This window comes from Pinus tabuliformis, chromosome 1_2 (genome assembly GCF_031772625.1).
Source record: "Pinus tabuliformis cultivar Carrire ecotype Pingquan chromosome 1_2, CPIR1, whole genome shotgun sequence".
NCBI lineage: Eukaryota > Viridiplantae > Streptophyta > Pinopsida > Pinales > Pinaceae > Pinus > Pinus tabuliformis.
The window spans coordinates 93,832,057-93,850,326 of NC_142298.1; the positions used below are offsets into that span (position 1 = coordinate 93,832,057).

General features: G+C 37.3%; 1 protein-coding gene across 1 annotated transcript in view; it reads left to right on the forward strand.

Annotated features, from left to right (window-relative positions):
• Window positions 1–17,253, forward strand: part of LOC149204609 (glutathione S-transferase U15-like) — a 144,434-nt gene extending 127,181 nt beyond the window's left edge. The window contains exon 4 of the mRNA XM_089394765.1: window positions 17,055–17,253. The gene's annotated coding sequence lies outside the window, so the exon portion shown is untranslated. The remainder of the gene's footprint in view (window positions 1–17,054) is intronic.
• The last annotated feature ends 1,017 nt before the right edge of the window (window positions 17,254–18,270 follow it).

Genomic DNA, 18,270 nt, shown 5'->3' on the forward strand with positions numbered 1-18,270 from the left:
GGATATGAGCATCTTTGATCACCCAAAAAAATATAAATTTAGATAAATAACATTATATCACCGTTCAGCGTTAATCAACATAAGCTGAGAACGTGCTTGCTCCTTGGAAAATCTGACTTTCTGCTTTTTGTCGCGTTCCTGATCAACTTCTTCATCACTAACCCTAGAGCAAGCTCTCTCTGCCTCCATTTCAAAGGTGGCATTGCACTCTCTCTTGAAGTTGATGGTGTAGCGGTTGCTCTTAGTGTTGATCGCACAACCAGAGTCGACATGAAAAGACGGTAGGCCGTTGTTCGGTGACAACACATTAATGGTGATCGTCTCTTCGTTCTAGTAACAGGAAGTAGGCAATTTTTTCACATCGATTTACTTGGGTATCAGAGAATGGACACAGAATTGAACACAAACACACAAGCTTGGATTTGACATTGCCAAATAATGATTTTATACAAGGTGATGAAGGTTCTCAAATGTTAGTGGTGATGGCTTCCTCAGGGAGCTAGCTGAACTCTTGAAACCTATTCGTGAACTCTCCAAAAGAAACTAGACAGAAACTAGACAGTGCATTCAATGCACATGATGGTTGGAATTAATGTTTCCCAACACTCCCCCTTAATTCCAACCATATGAAAAACACACAAAATACACTATAGCACAATACATAAGACACTGTAAGCATACTCTTAATTGACATGCCTGCTGGTCTAAGTCTTAGCTAGCCTTATAACATAATTTGGATTTCCTAGAACACACGATTTGATAACACATCTTTCATTTTTTCCTTCTTGCTAAAGGGTCCATGCTTGTTCATTTGTTGATGCAATTTCATCTTCACCTTTCTTGCTTCCCTTATGAGCTCCTTCAACTGCTCTTTGCTTACGTACTTAACAACCTCTTCTAGATTGGAATGCAACGCAAGATCCCAAACAATGACAACAATATAATCCAATTCATGCTCTCCCCACTTTCCATGAGGAACCACCAAAATGCAGTCATCTTCGAACATGAGTGACCTCTGAACAACATCCATGGTAGAAGTAAATCCAATAAAACTTCTAACAGTTGGGTTTTGGGAAAAACAAGTTTTGATCTGTGTGATTGCAAGATCATGTGAAATAGACTGCTCAACAAGAAAACCATTATGTTTATCAAATAATTCTTCAAACTAAAAAATACTACCGGAATAAAAAAAATATTACCCGGCCCAAAAATACTTCCAAATGGACTTTCTAAAAAAACATCATCAAAAAGAACCCTATCGAATATTATTGCATTCATTGTCTTCCAATAAGACCGATGGATTTCTACCTTGCGACTCACACCAGAGACCTCAAATTCATGCCGGCCAACAGAAATTTGCAACACAAGTAAATGCCACTTAGAACTCAACAACACCACATAAAATTTCGAGACCAAATGTGACACCAACTGCGGATCAGTAGAGACCAACCACATTAGTGGAATCCTTCGAGGATCATATCCTCACAGAGGCATCCAATCAATAGCAACACCCATGCACTTAGCTCCTGTGCCACTACACTTATCGCTTTCACAAAATGCTTAAGCCTCCCAACAATAAGCTCGGGTTCAGATCTCAACAGACGCACCAAACACGACCTCCTTGGGCCAAAACAAAAACTGACTGTTCACACCATTGTCGTTGCCCACTCGAACTAGTGTCCACACTCTCACAACACCTCTACTCTTACCCCGTCGTGCAACTCACTCAAAACTAAGTGGTCAAAAACACTCTCAACCTCAACAATACCATACATACAAGCACACAACTTCAAATGGACTTTCACTTTTCCATTAGCACCTCCACAATGCTTTCAATCTCCAACTCAGATCAACCCTTTTCCACTTGCTTGAATGCCCGAAGACCACTGCTACTAGCCAACTCTCTCAGACTTGTTGCCTTCAACAAGCTCTACTTCACTTATGTCGTGACCTCCGCCTACCACAACTTCAGTCTGAACACGTACTTCAAGGTTTCCCGAAGACCACCGCTACTAGCCAACTTTCTCACACTTGTTGCCTTGGACAAGCTCTGCTTCACTTATGTCGTGACCTTCGCCTACCACAACTTCAGTCTGAACACGTACTGCGGGGTTGCCTGAAGACCACTGTTACTTGCCAACTCTCTCACACTTGTTGCCTTCGACAAGCTCTACTTCAATTATGTCGTGACCTCTGCCTACCAAAACTTCAGTCTGAACACATACTTCGGGGTTTCCATCTATCCTTTTCCCGAATGCTGCATCGAGTATCAATCAATGCCTGCTTCACACCCAGATCGACAACAATGCTCCTCAAAGAAAACTCCTCAACAATTCTAGACCTCATCCATAACTCTCCAGCACCGAACAATGAACAACGCATAGGTCTTTCTCCCTCAAACTATTCACTGAATCCCTCAACTTGGATCAATTGCCTAACGCACAGCAACAAAACCCAAACAACTTGCACAATCTTTCACACCATGCAGCTCCTTAGCAGGCAACACAATGCTCTCACACAGTGAGCAACAAGACACAAATTCTTCACATGCTCACCTCCGGTCTTCAATGTGCAACCTGACTTTAGGGCGTCACAAGAAACACACAACAGGCACTTTTGGATGTCCGACGATACTTCCACATAGCGGTGGGAAACTTTAAAGGGCGACACAACTTTTACTCCACATAACGGCGAGCAACTTCATGCTTCAAAGGACCACACATTCACGACTATTCAAGAGCCTAGTAAATTCCCAAGCTTATGTCCTCCTCAATCACGTAGTCGTTCTATTTTTGACGACATAAAACAATGCTCTCACCATGAGAGTGCCATGACTAGGTCACCAACGACTAGCGCTCACATAACCCGCAACAGTCAATTTTGTGGTAGGAGAGAAAAAATTGTAACTGGCAGAGCCAACGAGATAGTTTCATCAACAACAATACTTTCTCACGGCATCTACAGCCCTCGGCGCTCCTCGACGCCCTTCCTCGGCTCTCCTCGACTTTCCAGGCTCCTCCACGCTCTAACGTTATCATACTTTCTCACAACTCAACAACACACTCTCTCTCTATTATGCTACACTCTAACATAATGGCACACCATAAGACCTTTTCCCTATGTTGCTTTCCCACAACAACAATACTCACGCTCTCTACACACTCAACACACAATTCGCCTTTTAACACAGCTCCAGGTAGCTCAATGCTCACTGCAATCAAACACTCAGCACCACAATCGGTCTCATCCAACGATTTACCACTCCGCTTCTCCTCACAACTCACCTGAGCTCTGAACACAGAATTAAACACAGACACACAAGCTTAGATTTCACATTGAATGTCGGTGGTGAGGGTTTCCTTAGGAAGCTAACTAAATTCTCAAAACCCTTTCTTGAACTCTCCAAAAAAAACCAAAAGAAACTAGACAGTGCATTGAATGCACACAGTGGTTGGAATAAATGTTTTCCAACACTAGGCACGCTAGCTTTCTATTCCTCGCTCTTTTTGGATATATCACCATGAAATATGTATATTCATATTACGGCATAATTCATCACTACTGTATTTTTTCCAATTTGTTCTGAACTTCCAATTGAACTCGTCACCCGACCATTTATAACAATTAATTATTTTTAGGGAAAATACTACACAATTCTGTTGAATACTACTTAGTTCCACCCACTGAAATTTCTTGTCTATGCATAATCAATTTTCCTATGCATTCCCAAAATTGAAATTAGAGGGTTTCATTTCAATATGAACAATTCATTAACAACAATGGAAATTAGAATCAGACAATATCAGAACCGTAAAAATATATCTAGAAAAGAAATTTCTCAGATATAAATATGTAGCTTGTCAAATGAATGGATCGCCACTATTGTCTTCCAAAGAAGGTCGCATAGCATGAAATCCCGGTGTCTTGAACTAATTGTGTTGTGCATCTTCGTTGTTTATGCAAGCCAAGAGATTATCAAACATTATCAAACATTTCTGAAAACATTCACAAATAGATTGCGGCATTAGTCGTTATAACAAGTATTAATATGATCAGGTCACCAAAAGATAATCCAGATTGAATGTTGAAAGCTGAGTGCGAACCTGCTGCTTTTTAGGGTTGGTGATTATAGGGGGATCTGTCTATGGCTGCAATTCAAAAACACATAGTTCGAGAGGAAACGAAACGGGGTAATCATGTTTAGTCCATGGCTTCAATCCAAAAACACATAGTTCGAGAGGAAACAAAATGGAGTAATAATGATTAGTAAGGTGACATTTGCTCTTGACACACCATGATCACCACCATACCTACCTTGCTCTTGACACACTATGATCACCACCATGCCCACCCTTAGGTTTTAGAATATGCGTCAATCCTTTACCGCTATGTTTCTACTGATCTTTGCACTCCCTTTCATGGCAGCCGTCCATGGAGCGCTTAGACTAAGAATATTTGGCCAACAATTGATCTTGACTCTTGTAAATAAAAAATAATGAAATTCTATCAATGCATTTCCATGGGAGGTTGAAATATATACGGTAACCCTCTGAATTATTTTAAAAAATATAAGATATTCCATAATTAATTTAATTAAATAAATATAAATATAAATAAAATAGGCATAGTTTAAAGATATTTGGAACAAATAATTACTATATACATGTTGTAATAGGAAATTTTTCAACATAGAATATAAACATTAATGTCAGCCCTCGATAAATAGCAAGTAGTTAAAGAATTTTGTTATGGAGAAGTTCTCGAAGAGTATCTAGGGAAAAAAATGCGTAAAAAGAAATACTATGTTGAGTAATCCAGCCTTACTTGTGATCTCCAAAAAATGAGTATTCCATGGAGAGAAAAGATTCTCGTTAGTCAACTAAGAACTAACTCGCATATGTTATTGCTTAATTAATAAATGACTCGCATCAACTTCGGTGGTATGGTGAAACTAACTCACATCTCTTATTTCTTAGTTAAGAAATAACTCGCATCAACTTTGATGGTATGGTGGAAAATATGCTCTAATTTCTTGCACTTTTAGGCTAGTGGAATCAAAAGACTTTTTAGTTTGGAATGCGATGCTTTCAAAAACATCATAGATACCTATGGAAATATGTTAACAAATGTTTATGTAGAATTTCTCACTGTAGATCACCTGATAATGCAATATACTAAAGCAAAATACTTGATCTACTTCTATAAACAAACTTGTGGAAGCTTAATCGAATTTGAGCAATATCAAATAGAACACATATAATATAGAATGAGAAATCAATCACACATGAACACAGAAGAATACTCTAGGGAAAGCCTCAGCTAAAAACCGCGCTATCTGTATTATCATACAAGTGGAAAATATCTCCAGATTACACAAAGCTTTAGCTCACAGGTTATCCATCTCTCAATACAATCCCTCAATGCTGCTCATAGACAGAATAGACAACACATATGTCTTCCTTCAGTCCTCCAAGCCTCCTATTTCCTTGCGCAGTTTCTCCTGGGTCCTCTGGCTGCCACCTGTGTGAATTCACCTCTCACACAACTCACCAAACTCAGAAATAACTGCGCAATCCTCAAGGAATGAATTCCTTCTGCATGCAAGAGATATCCTCAATGGAATATTCCTGCAACTAATAGTACATTGTCCCATCCTCTGATCTCAACTGGGTCTCTGACTGAACTGACATGCATGAGTTATTTATGAGAGAATATTCAGTTATCTGAAGTACACTAGTTACATGCATGCATGCATTAACTAACTGAACTCACAATCAGTTCCACAAACTATTGGAACTAATCTAACTGGACTTAACTTAGTTAACTAAGCTAACTAATTACAACTCAAAGTACAACTCATCATGATCTTCTTAATTAAGGGATAACTTTCTCAATCAAAGGGATAACTGTTGCATGTCTTCACATAGACTTCATATTTGATTTTCTCCAACTAATTAACTCAAGATGAATTAATTAATTATTTTTCAAGCAACTGTTAAGATCAAGTTCGAATTTTAATTCTCAAATTTAGTTCAGGGACTAACTAAAATTGGAATGTATCTGGAAATGCTATTTATAACAATGCTATTTTTAGCAATTCTATATTTAGCATTTCTTGTTGCTATTTTCAACACTCCCTCTCAACAAGAAAGGGATTATCTCTCACCCCAATCCTGTCTTTGTGGAACTTGAAGTACACTAGTTACATGCATGCATGCGTTAACTAACTGAACTCACAATCAGTTCCACAAACTATTGGAACTAATCTAACTGGACTTAACTTAGTTAACTAAGCTAACTAATTACAACTCAAAGTACAACTCATCATGATCTTCTTAATTAAGGGATAACTTTCTCAATCAAAGGGATAACTGTTGCATGTCTTCACATAGACTTCATATTTGATTTTCTCCAACTAATTAACTCAAGATGAATTAATTAATTATTTTTCAAGCAACTGTTAAGATCAAGTTCGAATTTTAATTCTCAAATTTAGTTCAGGGACTAACTAAAATTGGAATGTATCTGGAAATTCTATTTATAACAATGCTATTTTTAGCAATTCTATATTTAGCATTTCTTGTTGCTATTTTCAACACTCCCTCTCAACAAGAAAGGGATTATCTCTCACCCCAATCCTGTCTTTGTGGAACTTGAATTTGCATTTTGACAATGCCTTACTCAAAATATCTGCATCCTGCTCCTCAGTCGAAACATACAACAACAACATGATCGTCTTCACCACACAATCTCGAAGATGATGATATTGGATATCGATGTGCTTGGACCTGCCATGAAATACTAGATTCTCAGAGAGTTTGATACAACTCTAATTATCGCAATAGATCACAATTGGATCCATCCTCTGATCAAACAATCCAACTAGAATTTTCCACATCCAAATAGCCTCACATGCTACTTGACTGGCAGCCATGTATTTAGCCTCTGCTGAGCTAAGTGCAACTGACCTCTATTTCCTGTTGTACTAAGAAACTGCAGCTAAACCAAGGTTGAAAATTCCTCCTAAATTTCTCTTTCGATCTGATGGACTCCCTACCCAATCTGCATTTGTGAAGCCTTGAAGCTTCACTTCCTCTATCCATATGTACCATAATCCATACTGAGATGTGCCTCTAAGGCATCTCAGCACATGCTTCGCTGCCTTCCAAAATAACTTGGTAGGTTGAACCATAACTTGACTCAGCGGGTTCACTGCAAAGCACAAATTTGGTCGTGTTTTCACTAAATACATCAATGAACCCACAAGTTGCTGATAAACAGTAGCAACTACTACCTCACCTAAAGTAGCATCCTCCTTCCTCCAGTTACTTGTTAGAGGAGTCTACATGGGCTTGCACTTCTCCATGTGGAATCTCCTGAGTATATCATTGGCATACTTGCCTTGAGACACAAACACTTCCCCATCCTTCTACCACACTTCCATGCCTAGAAAGTAGTGCATGAGACCCATGTCTTTCATCACGAACTCTCTTGCAAGGTCTTCCTTGCAAGACATGATCAACTAATCATCATCGATCAATATCAGATCATCAACATAAAGAACAATGATCAACTGCTTACCTTCTACCATGATGTGGTAAAGGTTCGCATCCGCTTCACTCTTTGTGAAGCCCAACCCGATGAAATAGTTGTCGATCCTGGTGTACCAAGCATGAGGTGCTTTCTTTAGCCCATACAAAGCTCTCTTGAGTCAGCACACATGCGACTCATGATCGAAGGTCTCAAATCCTTCTAGCTACTCTATGTACACCTCTTCCTCAATCTTTCCATTAAGGAATGCAGTGTTCACATCCATCTGATGGATCTTCCAACCCATCTATGCTAATAGTGCCAATATCAATCTCATAGATGAGTACCTTGCCACAGGAGCAAAAGTCTCATCATAGTCGATCCCCTCGACTTGTGAGAAACCACGGGCAACAAACCTTGCCTTATGTTTCTCGACACTACCATCAGCTGCTTGCTTTACCTTGTAAAGCCATCGAGAACTCACTATTGACTTGTTCTCTGGTCTTGGAACAACATCCCAAACACTGTTCCGAACTATGGAGTCGTACTCCTCCTCCATAGCATCAACCCAGATTGGTTGTTGCACTGCTTCCTCGAAGGAAGATGGTTCGGTCTCTATACATTCCCTAACCAGGGCCATGTAACCAGTGTATTGCTCTGGTGACCTCCTTTGTCTACGCTGAGAAGATGGCTGTCCCACATTCTCTCTCGCTTCCCTTGAGCGTTTCCACCCACCTTTGCAGCACTTTGCATGAATGGATGTCTCCACCCCTGGATCCTCTGCATGCCGCTGCTCCGCATCAGTCTGAGAGTGCTCTTCCTTAGGAACCAAAAGTTCCTCCTCTGCATGCAACTTGATTTCCCTCTCAAGGGAAAATCGCATGGCCTTCTGCTCGTCAAACTTCAGATCTCTGCGTACCACTGTCCTCTGACTAGTAGGCAAGAACACCCAATAGTTGTGGGGTGTATTAGTGTACCCCATAAGTACCCCGAACTCAGCTGTTGGCTCTAGCTCCTTTAGGGCATCTTTGGTCACATGTTAAAATGCCGATGAGCCAAAGATCCTGAAGTGACTCACATCTGGTCTCTTCCCAGAAAAAGCCTCCACTGTTGTATTCATCCCCAGTATGCAACGCGGGCTTCTATTTTGCAAGTATAATGTTGTATTGCATGCCTCAGCCCACAAATGAAGTGGTAGGCCTTGGTCATGCAGCATCGCCTGTGCTGCTCCCACAATCGTTCTGTTCTTCCTTTCGGCCACCCCATTCTGTTGTGGGTTATGGGTTGCCGTCAACTCCTGTTTAATTCCTTCTGTTGCACAGAAGTCCTTAAGCTGTTGGGAGACATACTCTCCACCATTGTCGCTTCCCAAGGCCCTTATTTTCTTTCCAGATTCTTTCTCAACCGAGGCTTTGAACTCACAAAACCTTGAGAATGTTTGATCCTTCTTCTGCATGAAGTAGATCCAACATCTACAAGAAAAATCATCAATGAAAATAACATAGTACCTTTGTTTAGCGGTGGAGTCTGTTGAGAATGGTCCACATACATCTATATGAACTCGCTCCAGGATTGCTCAGCTCGACTGTCTCGATCCTGAAAGGAAGATTTTTCATACTTACCCAAGGTACAACCTTTGCATGTATCCACTTGCTCCAGTTTATCCTTGGGAAGTCTGGTAGAAATCTGCTGCATGATCTTCAAGGCCCCATGGTGCAAGTGGCCCAATCTTCTATGCTATAGCTCGCCAATATCTTGGATTTGCACCAACTCTGCTTTGGAACTCAATGTAGCACAATCATCTACCTCTAGCTTGTAGATATTCTTTTCTTGAATCCCAATCCTCTTGGTATGTCCAATGCCAATGTGCCTCATGAATGCCTTTCCTTTACTAAAGACTGCATCATAGCCTTTGTCTTCCAACATAGTGACGGACACCAGGTTCTTCTTCAGTCTAGGCACATACTTTACATCAGTCAAGGTGAGAGGAGCTCCATGCTCCCTCTGAAACAGAACTGTGCCTTCACCTAAAACACAATACTTTCCATCATCGCCCATCTCTATGCGCATCTGCAGGTCCTTCTCCTCCAAGGTACTGAATAAACTCTTATCGCCATGTGGAATGAGGCTCCACTATCCAGGTACCAAACACAATCCACCATCGATGAAACCATGCATGCGATGAGGGTGAAATCCAATTCGAACTGTGAGGCCAGTGCCTCACCATCTGATCCTTTCGAGGATCCCTTCTTGGATTTCTTCTATAGACAATTGGTAGCAGAATGGCCACCTCATGACAATGAAAGCATCGCACTTTTGATTTTTCAATCTTCTTCGCACCATGGGAAGAACTCATTTGGAATGGGAAGCCTTCCCTTTCCCTTTCCTCGCCTTACTTGCTAAGGCTAGATTTTCTTCATCATCATGCTTTGATGAAGAACCATCTCTGGTGCTTCTCCTTATCTCCTCCTACATCAGATCCGACCACAGTCATTCCCAATCTGGCAGTTTCTCTCTTCCATTTACTGAGTCTTGGTAGCTATGCCAGCTCTTAGGAAGACCGAGGAGAGAAAGACTCACCATGTCATCATCGGCTGTCGTGATTCCTACACTTCCAAGCTCATCCCTGTAGGTGGTGAACTTGTTCAGATATGTAGAGATCGTGTTACCCTTTTCACACTTGATTTTCTGAAGCTTCTCTTTCAGTGCTAGCTTCCTCTGATCGTTTTTGTTCTGATATAGATCCTTCAATTTTTTCCACATTGAAAACAGTGTCTCCTTCCCATGGATAATCGAGACAATGTAGTCTCGAACTCCCTCCAGAAGAATCCTCCTCACTCTAGCCACACATTTCTTCCATTCTGCCAATTCGTGGGCATTAACAACTGCTGGCTTGGGGACTTCTTGATCAATAAAGTCCTTCAAACTGTTGTCCTCTAATACCACTTCCATGCGATCCTTCCAGGCTATATAATTCGAGCTGCCATCCAGGGCATACTCGAGTCTCAAACTGTTGAATGCCATTGGTGAAATTTGAGATGTGATAAGAATTCGATTTCTATAATCAGGAATTTCAAACTTCAATCTTCTCCCTTATTTGTATATTGTTCTCCGCTTTGATCACCTTTGCTCCGATACCATGTATAATTTCTCACTATAGATCACCTGATAATGCAATATACTAAAGCAAAATACTTGATCTACTTCTACAAACAAACTTGTGGAAGCTTAATCGATTTTGAGCAAGATCAAATAGAACACATATAATAGAGAATGAGAAATCAATCACACATGAACAAAGAAGAATACTCTAGGGAAAGCCTCAGCTAAAAACCCCGCTATTTGTATTATCATACAAGTGGAAAATATCTCTGGATTAATCAAAGCTTTAGCTCACAAGCTATCCATCTCTCAATACAATCCCTCAATGCTGCTCATAGACATAATAGACAACACATATGCTTTCTTTCAGTCCTCCAAGCCTCCTATTTCCTTGCGCAGTTTCTCCTAGGTCCTCTGGCTGCCACCTGTGTGAATCCACCTCTCACACAACTCACCAAACTCATAAATAACTGCACAATCCTCAAGGAATGAATTCCTTCTGCATGCAAGAGATATCCTCAATGGAATATTCCTGCAACTGACATTACACTGTCCCATCCTCTAATCTCAACTGGGTCTCTGACTGAGCTGACATGCATGAGTTATTTATGAGAGAATATTCAGTTATCTGAAGTACACTAATTACATGCATACATGCATTAACTAACTGAACTCACAATCAGTCCCACAAACTATTGGAACTAATCTAACTAGACTTAACTCAGTTAACTAAGCTAACTAATTACAACTCAAAGTATAACTCATCCTGATCTCCTTAATTAAGGGATAACTTCCTCAATCAAATGGATAACTGTTACATGTCTTCACATAGACTTCATGTTTGATTTTATCCAACTAATTAACTCAAGATGAATTAATTAATTATTTTTTAAACAACTGCTAAGATCGAATTCGAATTTTAATTCTCAATTTTAGTTTAGGGACTAACTAAAATTGGAATATATCCCTAAATGCTATTTATAGCAATGCTATTTTTAGCACTTCTATATTTAGCATTTCTTGTTGCTATTTTCAACAATTTAGTGACATTGTCTTTTCAATTGGGGGATTCTTAGAAGGATGTGTTGGCTCATCATCAATTTGAATAAGAAAACGGTGAAAAACATTGAAGCTAGCAGTCCCATGGGCTATTTTTAATCTCATGAACCTTAAGATCTCACTCACTCATTGATAAAAAATTAATATCACAAATATTATTATTAATAAACTACAATAATATATATTAAATTAAAAATAATAAGTATATTAAAATATAATCATTTCAATTAAATTATTTTGCACAAAGACATTGATATCATATTTAACAAGTACATAGTAGTTAGTTCCTACCATTTAGTTTAAATATAGCTTAATTAAACTAAAAGCATATAAACTCAAAAATAAAACAACTAATTGTATTGTTGAATGCTATCATGAAAAATTAAGAAATATGATTAACTAATATTTTTTATACTAGCAATTGTCCCAAAAGGTACAAAGAGAGGCCAATAGGATTATTAAATTGGAATTGTTGAATTTTTCTAGAAGAGATGTTGGTTCAAGCTACCCGGTCCCCTGCACTACCCCGACTCTTCTTAGTAAACCCTGACAGCTATTCTGCATTTGTGAAAAATTAAAATTTGAAGTAGTAAACGTCACAGATATACCTATATAGCTGGATTGTTGATTGATATCTTTGGATGTTGAATAATTTAGGGTAAATCTATTCACTATTATGCATTTATGAAAAAAAGAAAATTTGCCCCAGTAAGCATCACAGATATATACAGTTGGATTGTTGATTGATATCTTTGGACATGCTCGATTAATGAATAATTTAGGTTATAATCTATTTCGTAAACAAAGGATCAAAGGGGGAAGGGGTTGGCTTTGTATACTGGATCAAGCCTCTGAGATTCATGGGAGAAACGAAGGAATAATTCCTACCCAAAACCTCCTCTGCAATCATCCACTATACTCTCTCGGTTGGATGAAATATGTCCCAGTAAACATATTCCTTGGGATCCTTGCATATTGAGCACCCTGGATCCAACCCACAGCCTACACGGCCATCGTATGGACCATCTCCATAGCACGCCGAAACCGTATCACTAAAACCTACATACCCATTCATATATCATCAGCTCATCGTAAACATATGTAAAAAAAAAAAATCAGAGAAGATAATTTTGGGGAAAATTTAATGGATTTAACTAGTTAAATGTTCGTTACGATTTTTTTTTGGAAAAATAACATTATCAAATTATCCGGTGTAATTCATTGTCAAAAATGTCCTCCGGAATCCCTAAAACTATTTTATATATTCATTGTTGTCCAGTGATAATTACCTAATGCCTTTCCATTGTTAATTAGTTTGAGCATGAAATTGTAGTTATTCACATAGATGAACATTTCTAAATTTTCTGAGCTAATAAATCGCCTAACCTCAATAAATTCTAGAATAAGGCGTACTAATATGCTTATAAATTTATTAAAAATGCTATCCATAATATGTCTTAAAATTCACATAAAATCTCCCAAAAAAATTGGTACTGATACTTCCCAGCAAATAGTTTTTATAAACAGGGCTTGCACTAATACTTACTAGCAAATAGTTTTCATAAGCTTTTAATAGTGACTCCACAAACAGTTGAGGGCCAACGGTCGCCTGCAGAGACTCGTTCATGATGTAATTCCCCGCAATATCATTGGATCCAACATTGATTGTAAGAACAACATTAGACAGAAAATATTTTGCAGAATAACCAGAATCATTACGCAGCATATGAAAGAAATTTCTAAACTCCTTCACCTGGCGCTCAAAGGGAACGACGTTCTGAAGAAAATTTTATCAAAACTTCAGATAATAAGAAATGATCATCCTAAACAGGCAAGAAAACACATATACTGCGATCTTTAAAGAAAACCCAATGTCAAAATGAATGAATTGTTACCAGGTGTTGAAGAGTGGAATCAAGCAAGCCACTTCCAGCAGAAGCAAAATTAGCACCATGAAAGATATCCAAATACACTTTAGGTTGAAACCAGGGAGCAGGAAAGGGTAACCCTAAACTAGAGGCTACGAATCCAAGATCATAATATTAATTTCAGAGAAGAGGGATTTCTGAGAAGAGTAATTTTGTTTTTCCATATACAGATTATAGATTACTCGCATCGAATTTTTTTAGTCAAATTGATCACAAAAACTGAGATATGAGTAATTCGGAAAAATATTAAATTTATATATGAGAAAACATAAAATATACAGGTAGCCATGTCAGTGCCAGAATGTTGCTGAGCTACCTATTTTCCTTAACAAAAATACCAAATAATGAAGAAGCAACCAAATTGATCATGGAACTCACCTATGAAATCAAAAAGTGTTCGGTCATCAGAGAACCGACCAGTGGGTTTCTGGAAGAAAGATTGGCCAGATGGAGCAAAGTTAGCCTGAGCCTCGATACTCGCATTCACAAAATTATTATTCCCAACATCTGCTAATGAGTAACTCGATTTCATTTTCTGAATCCTATAGCCACCGACATTTCCTTACTTCTTCCATTCAGTTCTCCCAACACATGATTGTCTGCATCTAAAATATTTGCAATCATAAGGTTATACACTAAATTTTAGATAAGCATGAAGAGATTAAAATTGCTAAACCATTTCCAAAGAAATCAAGGCAAAAAGAGAAGTGATCATCAACCATTGAACTTCTCCACCCAATGATTTGGTTGATCATTAACCACCGGAAGTCCAGGGTACAGTAACAATTTGATCGAAATAGTTTGACAGTGTCGTTTGGCAGTCTTCAAGGACCTTGAGCAACAACCACCTATTGTATCGCTTAGCCAAATAAATACTGCTGCACAGAATGGACGAAGAACCAGTTGTCAACGCCATTACAATAGATTCATGAACATCTAAAGACACAAATGCATATGCGCTAAGGCCTTTAAGAATGCATTGAACCCATACAAGAAATTGTAGGGGTTGTATGAGCTGTGCACACGCAAGCTCATTAGCTTTTGCGTTTTTTTGTGTTTAAAATCTTTGCTTTTTCTGAGCTTTTTTCTTTCGATCCTTGCTTTTTATGAGCTTTTTCGTGCTTTCATGATTTTCTGCATAGAATCTTTTCTCCTGAGCTTTTGTGCTTTTTTTACTTTCTGTGTTGATTTTCTGTTGTTTCATTTTCTAGTTCAAATCAACGGTTTAAAGTGTCTCACCTGATCGAACGGATTAGGGTAAAAGTGTTGACGAAAAGTTAATGCATAGGAAAGGCCTATCGGCCTAATTAACATAAATACACTTTAATATGTGTGTTTTATTTTTTATTATTAAATATAATTTTTTATAATTAAATTTATTAAAATGTGTTTTTAATATAATAATAAATCACTTTAAATTGAAAATATGGAGAAAAAACTATAATGGATGAAAATGGAAAAATGATTAAAAAAAAAATAAGAAAGTTAAATAAAAAAGAAATAAAACTAAAAATCAAAAATTAGTAACTAACAAAAATAGAAGTTACTAAAGAGCCCATAATAATACCTCAACCAATCACCTTCCACATCAATAAATTTAAATAATAATAAAAAATAACATAAATTGAATTGTCAATGTTAAACTATGAAAGTTACTAAACCCCCTATAATAAAATCTCAACCAATCACCTTACAAATAAATAAATTTAAATAATGATAAAAAATAACATAAATTTTCTCAACCAATCACTTTACAAATAAATAAACTTAAATAATAATAAAAAATAACTTTACAAATAAATAAACTTAAATAATAATAAAAAATCCACAGAAATTTTTGACCAAAAATAAACAGAATTCCAAATATTAAACTATAAATAACCCAATTTTATTTTTATTTTTATTTTTACAAAAGTAAACAGCGAAAACGAAAAACAAAATTCATAATACCATGCTTATAAAGTTTAATTTACAGCCCGGTGGATTTAGTTGGTGAAAAGGTTGGTATGAAAACCTGTACTAGGTTGGCTACTTGGTAATGTAGGTATGAAAACATGTACTAGGTTCGGTAAGGTGATACCAGTTCTATTGTAAAACTGCTATCAATATCCTGTTGTGATCTTCATTCAGTGACCGTAATGAAAATGCAATTTCTTGTTTTCATTTGGCCGGATAAGATGTTGATATATTTTGCTGACGCGACCCGTTACATAGTTTTCCATTCTTGTTAGGTCAACTCTAGTTTGTTGGAATTAGGCGTATGGACAAAAATGCCTTTGGCTGGCCTCCGTAGATCTCGCTGTGTCTCGCTGTGTCTTTTATAGATTGAGACAGGGTTCCTATATTTTATTCCAAAGCTCAAATTGTTATTGAGTAGTAGGACACAGATGATGGGGATTGGAGCCAATTTCCTTTGATTTTATAAGCCATGATAGTCGTGCATTGTTATTTTACTAGTTGTACAAAGATGCGTTTTGATAACTCCACATTTTCCGTGGACTAAATGTGCACAAATGATCTCGTCTATTTTATATAGTTCAAAAATATTAAGCAAACACATACATAGAGGTTGAATGTCAAATGTCAATGGCCGTTACATAGAAACCCCAAATAATATGCAATGGTCTTAGGCCTTGTGATGCTTCCTCATGGCATGTGTTTATTACCTTGTTGAGTAGTGGGAACCTACTTTCTTTAGCTCCTCAACCACTTTCTTTTACACTTGGATAAGAAACCCCTATGATTTCCATCCATGTTGTCCACATGCTTTTCATGGTATGAATATTAGTCATCGATGCTGAAAATGTGCCACCCTCTTAAGCCTCTTCCAAATACCATGAGACCTCATGGAAAAGTTGTACAACCAATCCAATACATTGCAAACAATTGAATATGAACAAGAGACTTCAATCTCTTACTATTGGATAAATTCTTAGTTGTCTTGAGCTAGTTAAGTAACTAAGTCACTACTTCCTCCAAAGTGTAATTAATGCTCGTCATTATTAATTTGTTCCCTTGACTTGACTCCCATCAGCCTCTTGAAGGTTATTGATCACAGGAGGTGGGCCAGCTGAAGTAAGTGCGTGAAGCTACCCATCGTTCCGCCCGATCGACAAACCTTCTTTTGTTGGAGGAAGTGTTGCGAAGTACCGAAAAAGCGTATTTTGGAGGAGATGGGATAGGGTTGGTTGACATCGCATTGGGCGGGCTATTGGTACCCATCCAAACGGTCGAGAAGGTTACCAATATAGTTTTAATCGACGCACAAAAAACGCCGCTATTAAGTGCATGGGCTGACCAATTTTGTAAAGCCGACAAAGTGAAAAAAGCGTTGCCCGATCGGGCCGAGTTCTTTGTAAGACTGTCCGCGAGGAGAGCGAAGCTGACATCACCACCCCTGGCCAATTAGAAAGGAGGCGGCTGACAGATAGCTAAAATAATATTTATAAGATAGCTAAAATAATAATAGGTGTTGTTGTTGGTCTTGTTGTGTGTTGTGTTTCGATGTTGTGAGACAGAACGCTGGATTTATGTATCAGGTGAGTTTATACTCCTGCAGAATTGGTGGGTAATAAAGCTTGCCGGGGGTTTTCAGTGCAATAATATTATTATATAGGTTATTGTTCAGTGTTCACTTCGGTCATTGGAACAATGGAGTTATGTTTGATGTGAATTCGCATTCGTTAAAAATCTGTGGGCTATCTTACTGAATATATTCAGTAAAATCATATTTATTTAAATAAACGGATATCAATCACATGCAAATAACTTTTATTGATATAGATTGATATTAATCACATAAAAAAATCACATTAGTAAATATAATAATCACATTAGTAAATATAATTGAAATATTAAGTTAATTATATAGATTTAATATTTATATTAATATCCATGTTCATAAATAAATAATATGAATATTGATATTGATAAATATATTAATATTAATATTAATAAAATAATATTGTCAAATAATTATTATATTATAAAATATTAAATTTTCATAATAATCTTATAGATTTATTGATTTTTTAAATTTATAATATTAATATTTTAGATTTATTATTATTTTTAATAATAATAATAATAATAATATTATTATTATTATTATTATTATTAAATAATCCCTAGGTTTAAATAAGCCGAGTTTATAATACATTATTTCTTGATTTTATTAATCTTTTAGAGCCTAGCTATGATTAAGTTTCTGTTGTACAAGCACAAACTTAATAACATAGACGATCATAGACTTCCTAAGCTAGCTTTAAATTCCAGCCAAAACCACCTAAGGCTCAATCGGGGGTGGCATAAAGACACAAGGGCTTGGTTAAACTATTAGGAGATCAACGAGAATGATGCATTGCAAAACATAAATAACATTAAAGATATTGTTACTTCTAAGTTCAAAGAAAAAATGTGGTGTGAGAAAGATTTAGCGGCTAAAAGAAAATTAAGTTATTATAAGAAGGTCATCAACCCCACCCTAGAAGATCAAAAGTATCTCTCTATTTTAACTAGCTCAAAGAAGAAGATTAATATAGCAAAGATTCAAACGAATTCTCATGAGCTCCATAGTGAAACAAGTCATTGGGCAATTCCTAAAACACCATGGATGGAAAGGATCTGCCATATATGTGAGAATAAGAACATC